The sequence below is a fragment of the Gossypium arboreum genome, chromosome 12, assembly GCF_025698485.1.
Source record: "Gossypium arboreum isolate Shixiya-1 chromosome 12, ASM2569848v2, whole genome shotgun sequence".
NCBI lineage: Eukaryota > Viridiplantae > Streptophyta > Magnoliopsida > Malvales > Malvaceae > Gossypium > Gossypium arboreum.
In genome coordinates this window covers 118,664,075-118,676,156 of record NC_069081.1, presented here as the reverse complement: position 1 = coordinate 118,676,156, position 12,082 = coordinate 118,664,075, and positions in this window count along the sequence as shown.

Below are 12,082 nucleotides of genomic sequence, written 5' to 3'. Positions count from 1 at the left end.
GAGTTCAATAATCCATGGGAAAATAAAACATAAATAGAATTAAATTTGAGAGCGGAGATGATTCGTCTCTTTTCTAAGATCTTATTTATAGAGTTATGGAATTTTAGTTGACTTCCAACTAAAGTTACAAACTTAATTTAGACTTAAATACTCAAAAAGTACGGAAGTAGCCTTCTATCTCAGTTTTAAAACAATAAACGAACCCACAATACACGAACAACAACATCGCAACTTGGTGAAATGGCATTGCAACACGGGGCTTGAGGTGTTGGATGTTGGGTTGGGGCACCACTTGCTATTTTGGGTCTGTTAGGATCGACCCGATTTAAGCAACGAACAAGTAAAAATAACAGAATAAATTGATAAATTGAACACACAAATTTAACATGGAAAAACTCCTCCAAAGAGGATAAAAAACCACGAGCAAAGATAATTTTACTATAATAGCAAAAGAACGAAGAGTGCAAAAGATGAATATAAAAATTAAACCCCGAAAACCCGAAAACAAAGAACCCTCAAAACGTAAATACAAAATTCTCTAAATGTGTTATGAGTTCTAATCTCTAATGGGTGTATTTTCTAAGGTTGTAAAAGAGCCTATTTATAGGCTAAATTAGCAAGTCAAATAAACTATGCTAAATATATTATACTAATAAATACTAAATTTTCTAGAAAGAAAATATATTTTTGTTTAACTTGACTTTCAAGCAATCTCTTAGAATTTGGGTCACACAACTCTAACAATCTCTACCTTAACATGAATTCTTTCAACGCCATCTTTGTCAAAGCCCGCCACGGGCCTATTTTGAATTATGCAGGGAATTAATTGAATCGAATCTGTGCTTAGAAGCTGGAAGATTACTAGCCTTTGACTTGTGCACTGTGTAACGCCCCCGTACTTGAGACCGTTGCTAGAGTCGAGCACGAGGTGTTAACGAACTTAATTCATTAATTAAACAGTTCAAACAATTTATTTTTAAAATTTCTAGACAAGCTGGCTAACTGCGTCACAGTCGCTTAAAAATTCATATCTCGAGTTCCAAAACTCGAAATTAAGATCCGTAAATTTTTCCTGAAACTAGACTCATATATCTATCTATTAATTTTTTTCTAGAATTTTTGACTTAGCCAATTAGTACAGTTTATTCATTAAAGTTTCCCTGTTTCAGTGTTTGTCTACTCTGACCTCTGTTTACTACGAATCAATTTTCTCTCTGTACAGAATTCAAAGAGCTATGCCGTTTATTTATCTTAAAAATAGACTCAATAAGGAATCTATAAAAGTAAATTATAACTCCTAATTATTTTTTCACAATTTTTAGTTAGTTTCTCAAATAGGAACAGGGATCTCGAAGTCATTCAGACTCTGTCTCACAACAATTTAAATATCTCATAACATAAAATTCAATTGCATGTACCATTTCCTTTATGTGAAACTAGACTCATTGAGATTTAATCTCATATTTTATTCAACCCCTAACTCAATTTCCACAATTTATGGTGAATTTCCAAAGTTGCATCACTGTCGTAACCCAAAACTGTGAAGGCTAAATTTACTCAATCACAACTATTATTCACTAAATCCATACAATATCATTTCATCCATCATGGAAAGAACACATAATTTTGCTTCATAGGCATAGATCCATAATCTCAATGTCCTCATCATGTCATTTTCATAATATTCACCAGTACTATATACATCATATATCAAGGCATCACACATAAGTTTAGTGTACATACCTGTACAGCTTGTAATTTAACTTAAAAACATACTCACCAATGGCTTGTCTCATTGGGACCATTATCGAATACTCCGTCAAATTACTCGTTGAACACTCGGAATATAATCGGATTCACGGAATGCATGCACATAAGTGCCATGCCCACAGCTAGACAAACTCAATAGCCTGTGGAATATATGTGTAGCCAAGCTACCATGTAACCCACCCATAAGTGAACTCGGACTCAACTCAACGAGCTCGGGTGTTCGCATCCATAAGTGAACTCGTACTCAACTCAACGAGTTCGGAACTCAAATATCCTAGTGACATGTAATCTGTATCCTAATCTATTCCTAAGGTTCAAACGAGATTTTTTCTCGATCATATGCCTTTGCCATCTTTCTCGTGATGTCAATATCGATACTCCGGTGGCAACTCATATTTTTCAAGTATTCCACATAATTTGTATAATAATTCAACAATAATTATAACATGCAACAATTCGTAAATAATAATCATCATACCATTATAAATACATCAACAACATATAATAATGTTACATCATTTACATAATATCAAATTATTCACATATATGTATACTTACTATTCATATAATATCATAACATTAACATTAAAATACACATTGCATTATTAAAATCATATGAACTTACCTTGTATGCGAAAATGGTCATTTTTACCATTTTGTCCAAAACTTGGTATTTTGCCGATTTTAGCCCGAATTTCGATTTTCCTTGCTTATTAAGCTTGGAAGCTTGGCCAAACCCTAACCATGGCTGCTCTTGGTACATTCTGCTGGAGCAAGAAGAAAGGGACACATTTGGGGTTTAAAATTTGTCTTTTAATTCATTTTACTCCTAAATGACCAAAATGCCCTTTTTACTATTCTTTAAAATTTTACCCAAACAAGGTCATTTTTGTCCAAAAAAGTTATACAATGGTTTAATTATCATTTAAGGACCTCCTATGTAAAATTTCACGACAATTAGACACCTCTAACATATAAAAAATTAACTTTTGTACTTTTTACAATTTAGTCTATTTTACGAAATTGAGTGCCCAAACATCAAAATTTTCGAACGAAATTTTCACAAAATCATTTCGTGAAATCGTAGACCATAAAAATATAATAAAAATGAAATTTTCCTTATCGAATTTGTGGTCCCGAAACCAATGTTCCGACTAAGCCCAAAATGGGATATTACACACTGCCAAATCAAAACTAACCCGGGTCTGATTTTCACAAGCATAATGCCCTAACTTTTCAAAACCTGTATCCAAAAGATAACCTCTCTTCAACGAAACGATCATATATTTTTCCCTCCTATTACCAAGTTGCCTTCGCTCCAGATGAATTGACTTCGACTCCGTAACAAACGAGGGATGTCCGATTTCACATGTCACTGTAGATCCTTCTAGAATATAAAGACTGGCAGTTCTTTTATCTTGTAACAAAACGAGAGCTCCACAAGATACTTTAATACCGCTCGACTCGATGTTGATTCTGCATCCTTTCAAGTCTAAAATACTCAAAGAGATGAGATTCATTCGTAAATCAGGTACATACTTGACATCTGAAAGTGTCCTAATCGTCTTAATACCAATTACCTTATTGGATGAATCGTTTCCTATGCACACAACTCCACCTTCAACTGAACTGTATGTGGAAAACCATTCTCTATTAGGACACATGTGGAAAGAACATCACGAATCTAAGATCCACTCGGACGTGAGCTTAGAGTTATCACTCGTTGACACTAACAAGAAATCATCACCATCTTCATCGGCTAAATTAGCACCAGCTACATCTTCTTCGTTACTCTCAGCAGCTCTTTTATTTCGCAGTTTATAACAATCTGCTTTAACGTGACTTAACTTTTTACAATAGCGACACCTTTTGTCTCGTTTCTTTGATGCTACCAAAACGGAAGCTTGCTTATCTGCCTTGCTATCCAAACCAAACTCATTGTCGAGTTTGTCTCTATTAAACAAATGACCCTTCAAATCTTCAAATGAGAGTTTGTCTCTACCATAAATCAATGTCTCCCTGAAAGACTTGTATAAAGGGGGTAAAGAGCACAATAATAGCATAGCCTGATCTTCATCGTCAATATGAACCTCAACATTCTTTAAATCATTTAAAAGAGTAATGAATTGACTGATGTGATCTCTAAAAAGCTCACATTCGTTCATGCGAAACGTAAATAGACGTTGTTTCAACACTAAATGGTTAGCCAGAGACTTAGTCACATAAAGAGTTTCTAACCTTTTCCACAATATGGATGAGGTCTTCTCCATCAATACCTCCTGCAACACTGTATTCGTGAGGCACAACTAGATTATAGACAAAGCCTTTTTATCAAGCTCTTCCCATTCTGTTTGATTTAGATTCTTAGGCTTTTTCCCGGTAACAACCTTTTTCAAGCCTGTTTGAACTAGAATTGCCATCATCCGAACTTATCATAGATTGAAATTTGTCTCACCATCGAACTTATTAATTTCAAACATTGTTGTTGTCATCTCTGAATGGGCTGATTTATAAAAAATTAAACTAGCTCTGATACCACTTGTTAGGATTGACTCGATTTAAGTAACAAACAAGTAAAAATAACAGAATAAATTGAGAAATTGAACACACAAATTTAACGTGGAAAAACTCCTCCAAAGAGGATAAAAAATCACGGGTAAAGATAATTTTATTATAATGGAAAAAGAACGAAGAGTACAAAAGATGGAGAAAAAAACTAAACACCGAAAACCCGAAAACAAAGAACCCTCAAAACGTAAACACAAAATTCTCTAAATGTGTTATGAGTTCTAATCTCTAATGGGTGTATTTTCTAAGGTTGTAAAAGAGCCTATTTATAGGCTAAATTAGCAAGTCAAATAAACTATGCTAATAAATACTAAATCTTCTAGAAAGAAAATATATTTTTATTTAACTTGACTTGCAAGCAATCTCTTAGAATTTGGATCACACAACTCTAACAGGGTCAGCACCACGGCGCTGGGTTGTGAAGCCGTAGCCTGCTCATCTTTGTTTAAGTCTTATTTGAAAATGCTCCTTATATCCTTTATGACTCGCGACATTATATTCTAAGCTTGTATGCACTGAATTTAAGTTACAGAAACATGCGAAACAATCACTCGTAGCTAACTAACATAAAATCAAGTAAAAATAGAGAAAAGTAGCAAAGCATGCATAAACAACACTAAATGCATAAATGGAGATAAAATACAATATTTCTATCATGGAACAATAAAAAGTAAAGTAAGAAGGGTTCGAAATATATGATATATGTGTACTTATCACTTAGCAATTGGATCAGTTAGTTGTAACAGTCAAATTATTGGTTTCTAATTCAATCAACTTGATTGGTTCAATTGCTATACAACAAGAATTAAAAAAGTCAACTTGATTGGTTCAAATTACTATACAACAAGAATTAAAAAAATAATTAAAAATTTATTAAACTAGTTCAAGTATTGACTTTTGTCACAATTTTTTATGTTCAATTTTCAATTCAATTAGTTCAACTATTTTGTTTGGGTCAATATATTGATCCATTCTCGGTTCAATCGATCTAACTGATTAAATCCAATAATATTTTAATAACACTAGTCACAGCATAAAATTTAATTAATGGACTAATAAAATTTTTTTGATTCAATTGACAATTTTTTTAAAAATTATGTTGCAAACAAATTTACTTATTAGTTAAATTACCCAAATATTGATGGAAGATGAGATATGTATACCAAGTCAAGTTACAATTTGAATGGAAATTTTTGAATTCTGGTCATTTAAGTCTCAACAAACCTTATGTTGATGACTTACATATTCAAATTTATAAAAGATTTATTAATGTAGAATAATTGACATTCAGCTTCATCTTTGGGTAGAAGTGATCACAAATTACAGCTAAAAAAAAATTCAAATTTTGTGACAACATTAATTGGTGATCTTCTCTTTATAGCAATTAGCCCCGGTGACAAGTGTCGTTGCCAAAATATGTCGAAAGGGATGTGATGAAAGGTGGTGTATCTTCCAAATGTGATGATCCTACAAAAATGGGAACTGCCATAAATAAGTTCAGTGATAGTTCCTTTTTATAAGGTGATGGCCCCCCTTTGATATCGTGGTGGTTTTGCATATACTGTCTAAATCGTTTCAAATATGGAACCCAAAACAAGTCTATGTCATATCCAACAGTAGTTCATTTGATGTTCTTTTACTCTCTTTTTTATACAATAAAATCTTTAAACTCACACGCGTATTTATTTAAATTAACATAGACAACCTACGGATCAATTTCACAATCTTAAAAATATGGTGAACACTTTTGATCAATAGATCAAATGTTGGGGTTCGATAGCTGCAGGTTTATGACAAGTTATGTCAATGGTACTTTGGTATTATTGGTAAATGCCTTAGGTTCGACTCCTCTCTTATGTAAACCACTATATTTATTTTAAATAAAAGTATAATATAAGTCTGTATACTCTATACTAATCTAGAGCTTAGTCTCTCTATTTTTCAGAATTTAAAGTTCAAGTTCAAATGTTAATATTGTTAATTTTTGGTATGACATTTTTTCAGATTTAAAAAAATATAAAACTTATAACATATTTCAACCTTTATTCTAACTTAAATTTGATCTTATATAAATAATTTCTAAAACTATTTTAATTTTGTTTCAAATATATTTTGAATATTAATCCCATTATACTCATTCGGATTAGAGGTGTTTATCAGTTAGGTCGGGTACAACCAACATCTTAGACCTATTTGTTAGGCTTGAGCCCAACCCGACAAATAAGCTTACAATTTTACCTAAGTTTGGTCCGACCTGCTGATGCGGTCGTTGAGAGCACCAAAAATATCCTATTCCCTGTAAAATAACGAAAGATAAATAGTAAAGGGAAGTAGGGTCGAATCCTCAGGGACCGGATTATATGAATGCTTGTTTCTCGAAATCCTAGGCAGAATCGTGCCCAAGAAAACCTACGTTCCTGGAAAAAATAAAAAAAAACAGAATTTAAGAATTGATTTTGGAAGGAAAAAATAAAATAAAAACAGAATTTAAAATTTACTGAAATTATGATTACGAAAATAATAAAAATAATAAGAGTTTTAAGAGAAAAGAAATTCTTATGGGAAAGTTCCAGCCTCCGATTGTCTCATTCCACCTTGGGCTCAATCCCTGGCTTTTGGATGATCCTTCTCGACTCAAGTAAGCCAGTTATAGCGGAAGAGGATGCCTACGACCACCAGCTCCAAAGATTAGACTTACGATTTTTAGGGAACCTTACTCTAGCCAGTAATCTATGCTAGATCAATGCTTCTCAATGGCGAATCCCACACCATTTTGTCTCTTTGGCTCGCCAACCTCTGACGCAGTAAGTTAACAAACCGACTATGCAATCTTTCCAAAACATACAAAGCGGCCGCCTTTGCATATACTGAAAAGCTTACTTCTTAAGGGCCATGGACGGAAGCGTAAGCCCGAAGTGCGGAGAAACGATGAATACTTGGTGAGAAGGCTAAGTACGGATTCTAAACCTTAAGAACCCTTTTTAGGGAAATATTGACAACTTTTAGCTAGAAGGGTTTTTAGTGGCTCATGATAATGGTGGAGAATAAAATAAATATAAAAATGGAAAAGGGAATTTTATTGAAAGAAAATATGAAGAAACAAAAGCCTAGACTTTCAGGGAGAGAGTGTTTACAGAAAAATATGCCCCCAAATAGAGTCACTTCACCCCCTATTTATAGTGCTAGGGAGATAGTCTAATTGAACTTAAATTCTAAAAAGATAAATACATTTAATTAAAGATAAACAAAGATAATTAAAATAAAATCCTAAATTTAAATAATCCTAATAATTATCTTAATATTAATTATCCTAATAAAATAAAATAAAATAGAGTCTTCCAAAATAAAATCTCTTCTATTTACTTTTAAGTCCTTGTGCCTTCCATGTTCGCACTTTTGGCACCATATTTGTCCCACGTTGCATATTGGCCCATTTGATCTTCAAATTGACGTTTTTTCCCTTGAATTTACTTTTCGCCTCCAATTTAGTCCCTAAAAGATAAAAAGACATAAATAGCTCAAATTAGTAGGCTCAAGCTCAAAATAAACACATGATTAATATATAAAAACACGTCATTTTAGAGTATTATCAAATTCCCCCTACTTAGCCCATGCTTGCCCTCAAGTATGGTTTCTATCGACTGTGGAAGCTAGATTCTGCCATAAAAAAAATATCACTCCTAAGTTTCATAAAAATTAGTTAAAAATGCATATAAAAAATAAAGAGACCTCTAAGCTTGCTTTAAGTAAAACAGAAAAAGTATTCCAATTAATTCACACAAAAATTAAGATCGACTTGAGTTATGCTATTTAGGTAAATTACCAAACCTACTAAGACACCTTAATTATTTCCTCCTTTAGTCCCCGAAGTGCAACTTTATTAGTACTTATTTTTTTCTTCTTCTTTTTTCTTATTCTTTTTTTGATTTTTTTATTTATTTACTTAGGAATATATTAAACCTTTTAACGCGAAGAGAGATGACAACCCAAGCACCCCACCCCGGTTACTCAGCCCAACATACTCCTAAAATTATTTATTTTCGGTTAGCGGAGATTTACCCAACACGTCACACAACCTCTTGACACAAAGTAGAATGACAACCCAAGCACCCTACCCCGGTTACTAAGTCAGTCACGATTTGAGCCATACTCATAACCTCGGCTAGCGGAGTTTTACTTGTCACGTCACACAACCTTTTGACGCGAAGTAGAATGACAACCCAAGCACCCTACCCTGGTTACTCAGTCAGTCACGATCTAAGCTGTACTCATAACCATGAAAAGCTTTTATTAAAAATTAAACGATATTTAAAATTCTTAAGAACTCAAGAAAGAAAAATTTAAGTGTCAAAAATAAGTTTCAATAATCACCTAATAGCCATGAACATTAATTAATCATGAATCATTTTAAGTGTTCACTTTATATTAAACTTGTTCAATTTTATGAAAAGTAAGATAGAATTAACCCTATTAATCACAATTATTTTTAGCCTAATAAAAACAAAATAGTAGAGATGGCATCAATTATGAGAAAAATCATAGCTTCCTTAGAATGTAAGAATCGTGCTTGTAGGTCAAACAGTAGGCAATTCATGGTAAAATATTGGGCATGAAAAGAGGCAAGATATTCTAAAAAAAACAGAAAGCCAGCAACAATAGCAACAACCAAACCAGCAGCAATAACAAAAATTCAGCAGTTAAAACAAAATAAATAACTTCCTCCTCCCTACTTAAAACACATAGTCCTCGATTGAAAGTAAAAGGAAAACAAATAGGTAGAGAAAAAAATTTAGAAAAACTCCCCATGTAGTTACCGTCGGTTGGCGCACACGGTGGAGAAGAAGATGGCGAAGCGGCAAGAGGTGGAGACGGGGTGGGTGACGCGTGCAACGGCGGTTCAGCTTCGGGTTCCCACCATGGTGGCTGAGAAATCGGTGGTGGGTGGTGGAGAAGAGAAGAGTCGGCGGTTATGGAGAAATTTGGGGAAAAAATGTAAGGTTTGGGGGTTTTATTTGCTGAAAAGAGATGTTTGGCTGCAGGTTTTGGGGATTTTAGGGCTGGAATATGACTGTTTGGCTGTAGAGATATGGCATTCTGGGCTGGAATAGAACTGTTTGGCAGCAGTGATATGGCATTTTGGGCTGGAATAGAACTGTTTCGTACCATGGATAGGGTTGTTTTGGTGCACACTTTCTGTCTCTTTTTTTTTTTCTTCGTATTTTCGCTCAATTTCACCTAGATGGAAGAAGAGAAATTTATTAATATTTAACTAAAATAAAATAAAATAATAAATAATAAAAGAAAATAAAGAAAAATAATAAATAATAAATAAAAATAAAAAGAAAGATTGGGTTGCCTCCTAACAAGCGCTTGTTTAACGTCGCTAGCTTGACGCCTCAACTAGAATTGGAATTGTTCCAAATGAATTCTTTCATTTGTATAGGCTTGGAAATTCTCATTTTCTATCACATCCACCATATTTGGGCTCAATTGTTCTTGCGCCTCTTTATTTGGTTTGGTATTTTCCTCCAAGGTGTTGATCCCTTTTAAGTCGGCAATGGTCTCATCATTCTCTAAAAATGTGCATTTGAGATGTTCGGGAAGTGGTTTTAACTTCAGATCTGGTGTTTGCATAATAGGAGGTAGAAGTTTAGTATTCATGGGAGCTAATAATTTATTAACAGATTCAAAATCATCAAACATCATTTTAGGTTTATCTCCATAAGATGACTCAAAAGTTTTTTCTACTGATTAGTTAATTATGTCGACACGATTTACGTTCAAGACTTCACTTGGGTGACTAATAGTGCCATAAACGTTAAACTTCACGATCTCCTCGTCAAAGTCCATCGTGAGGGTTCCGCTTCGTACATCAATCTTAGTATTCGCAGTACTAAGGAAAGGTCGCCCCAACAAGATGTCTGAAGACCCAAGAGTGTTATCCTCCTCCATTTTTATCACATAAAAATCTGCAGGGAGGATAAGCCCATTGACTTTGACTAATACGTCCTCGAGGACCCTTCGGGATGCACAATAGACCTGTCTGCCAATTGAATGGTAACACCTGTCTTTGTTAAAAAACCTGCGTTAAGTGATTCATAAATATAGCCTTCTTAATTCCCAAATGGCCAATTTTGCAGGGAATAGCAAACATACCCCTATCTTTGCATTTAACCGGCATTTTCCACTGTAGAACTGCGGAAACATTCTCACCAACACTTACCTTTTCATTACCTGTTAGTTTTCGTTTGTTGGTGCAAAGTTCTTTGAGGAACTTGGTATACCGCAAAATCTGTCTAATGGCATCTAATAGTGGTAAGTTGATCTCAACATTCCTGAATGTTTCGATGATCTCCTTATCTTCCTTACTTTTTTGACACTGATTTAATCGTCTTAGGAATGGAGGTTGGATTTTTGGTAGTGGGGGTTTCGCTTGGATTTGTTCGTCATTTTCTAGAGTTTCCTGGGTAATTTCTTGACCAAGATTCTTGCCAGGAGCTGGTTCCAGGACTTTTCTGTTTCGTAACGTTACTGCATTCGCATTCTGTCTCGGGTTTGGTTCTGTTTGTGATGGTAGTTTCCCTTGAGAGTTTAATTTCTCAATTGATGTGGTCAACTCCCTTAAGGATGCTTCGGTTTTCTGCTGAAAACCCTTTATTTCTCTTTGGATATTGAGAGTTTGCTGTTGAAAATCAAGGACATTAGTTACTAATTTATTGACCAAAGTTTCTAGAGAATTACCTGAATCTTGCGACTATTGTGGGGCCCGATTTTAGTATGGCTGGTTATATCGTGGATTAGCCCCATAACTAAAATTAGGGTGGTCCCTCCATCCTGGGTTGTAAGTATTGGTGTAAGGGTCGTATCGTCTTTGTGGTGGCCCAAGAAAATTTCCCACAACATCTAAATGGGCCATAGAATCGTCACACAGACTAGGGCACGCATCAGTTGTATGTTCAGGTGTAGCACATATTCCACATACTCGGGCAGGTTTCGATATTTCTGTAATAAGGGAATTCACAATATTAGTAAGTCTATCAAGTCTATCCTCAACGTAGAATTACTTAGCTGGTGAACCCTTCTAGGGGGTTCAGGATTGGCTCGAAATTGCTGGGAATTCGCAGTCATTGTGGATATTAAGTCTCTTGCTTGTTGTGGAGTCATGTTGACTAACGCTCCTCCACTCGTGGCATTTACCATATTCATCTCCATGGGTTTCAAGCCTTCATAAAAGTACTGGAGTAAAGACTGTTCCATTATACTGTGTTGTGGGCAACTTGCACACAATTTCTTAAATCGCTCCCAATAATAGTATAGAGTCTTTGCGTCTTTTTGCCTTATGCCCACAATTTCTCTTCTTAACTCAGTCGCTCGTGATGCAGGGAAAAACCTGTTAAGAAATAAACGAGATAGATCACCCCAAGTTGTAATGGATCCAGGAGGTAAATAAAATAACCATTCCCTTGCTGAATCTGCTAGGGAAAAAGGGAAAGCGCGCAATTTAATTTGATCCTCAGTTACCCCCTAAGGTTTCATACTCAAACAAACCATATGGATTTTAAATGCTTATGGGGGTTTTCATTTTGTAACCCACGGAAAGTTGGCAGTAACTGAATCAAGCTTGACTTTAATTCAAAATCAGTATCCATAGTAGGATACGCGATACATAGTGGCGGTTGTTCTGTCGGTGCTTCGGCCAGTTGCCGAATTATCTGATCCATCTGTTGCTGCGCTAAATTAGGGT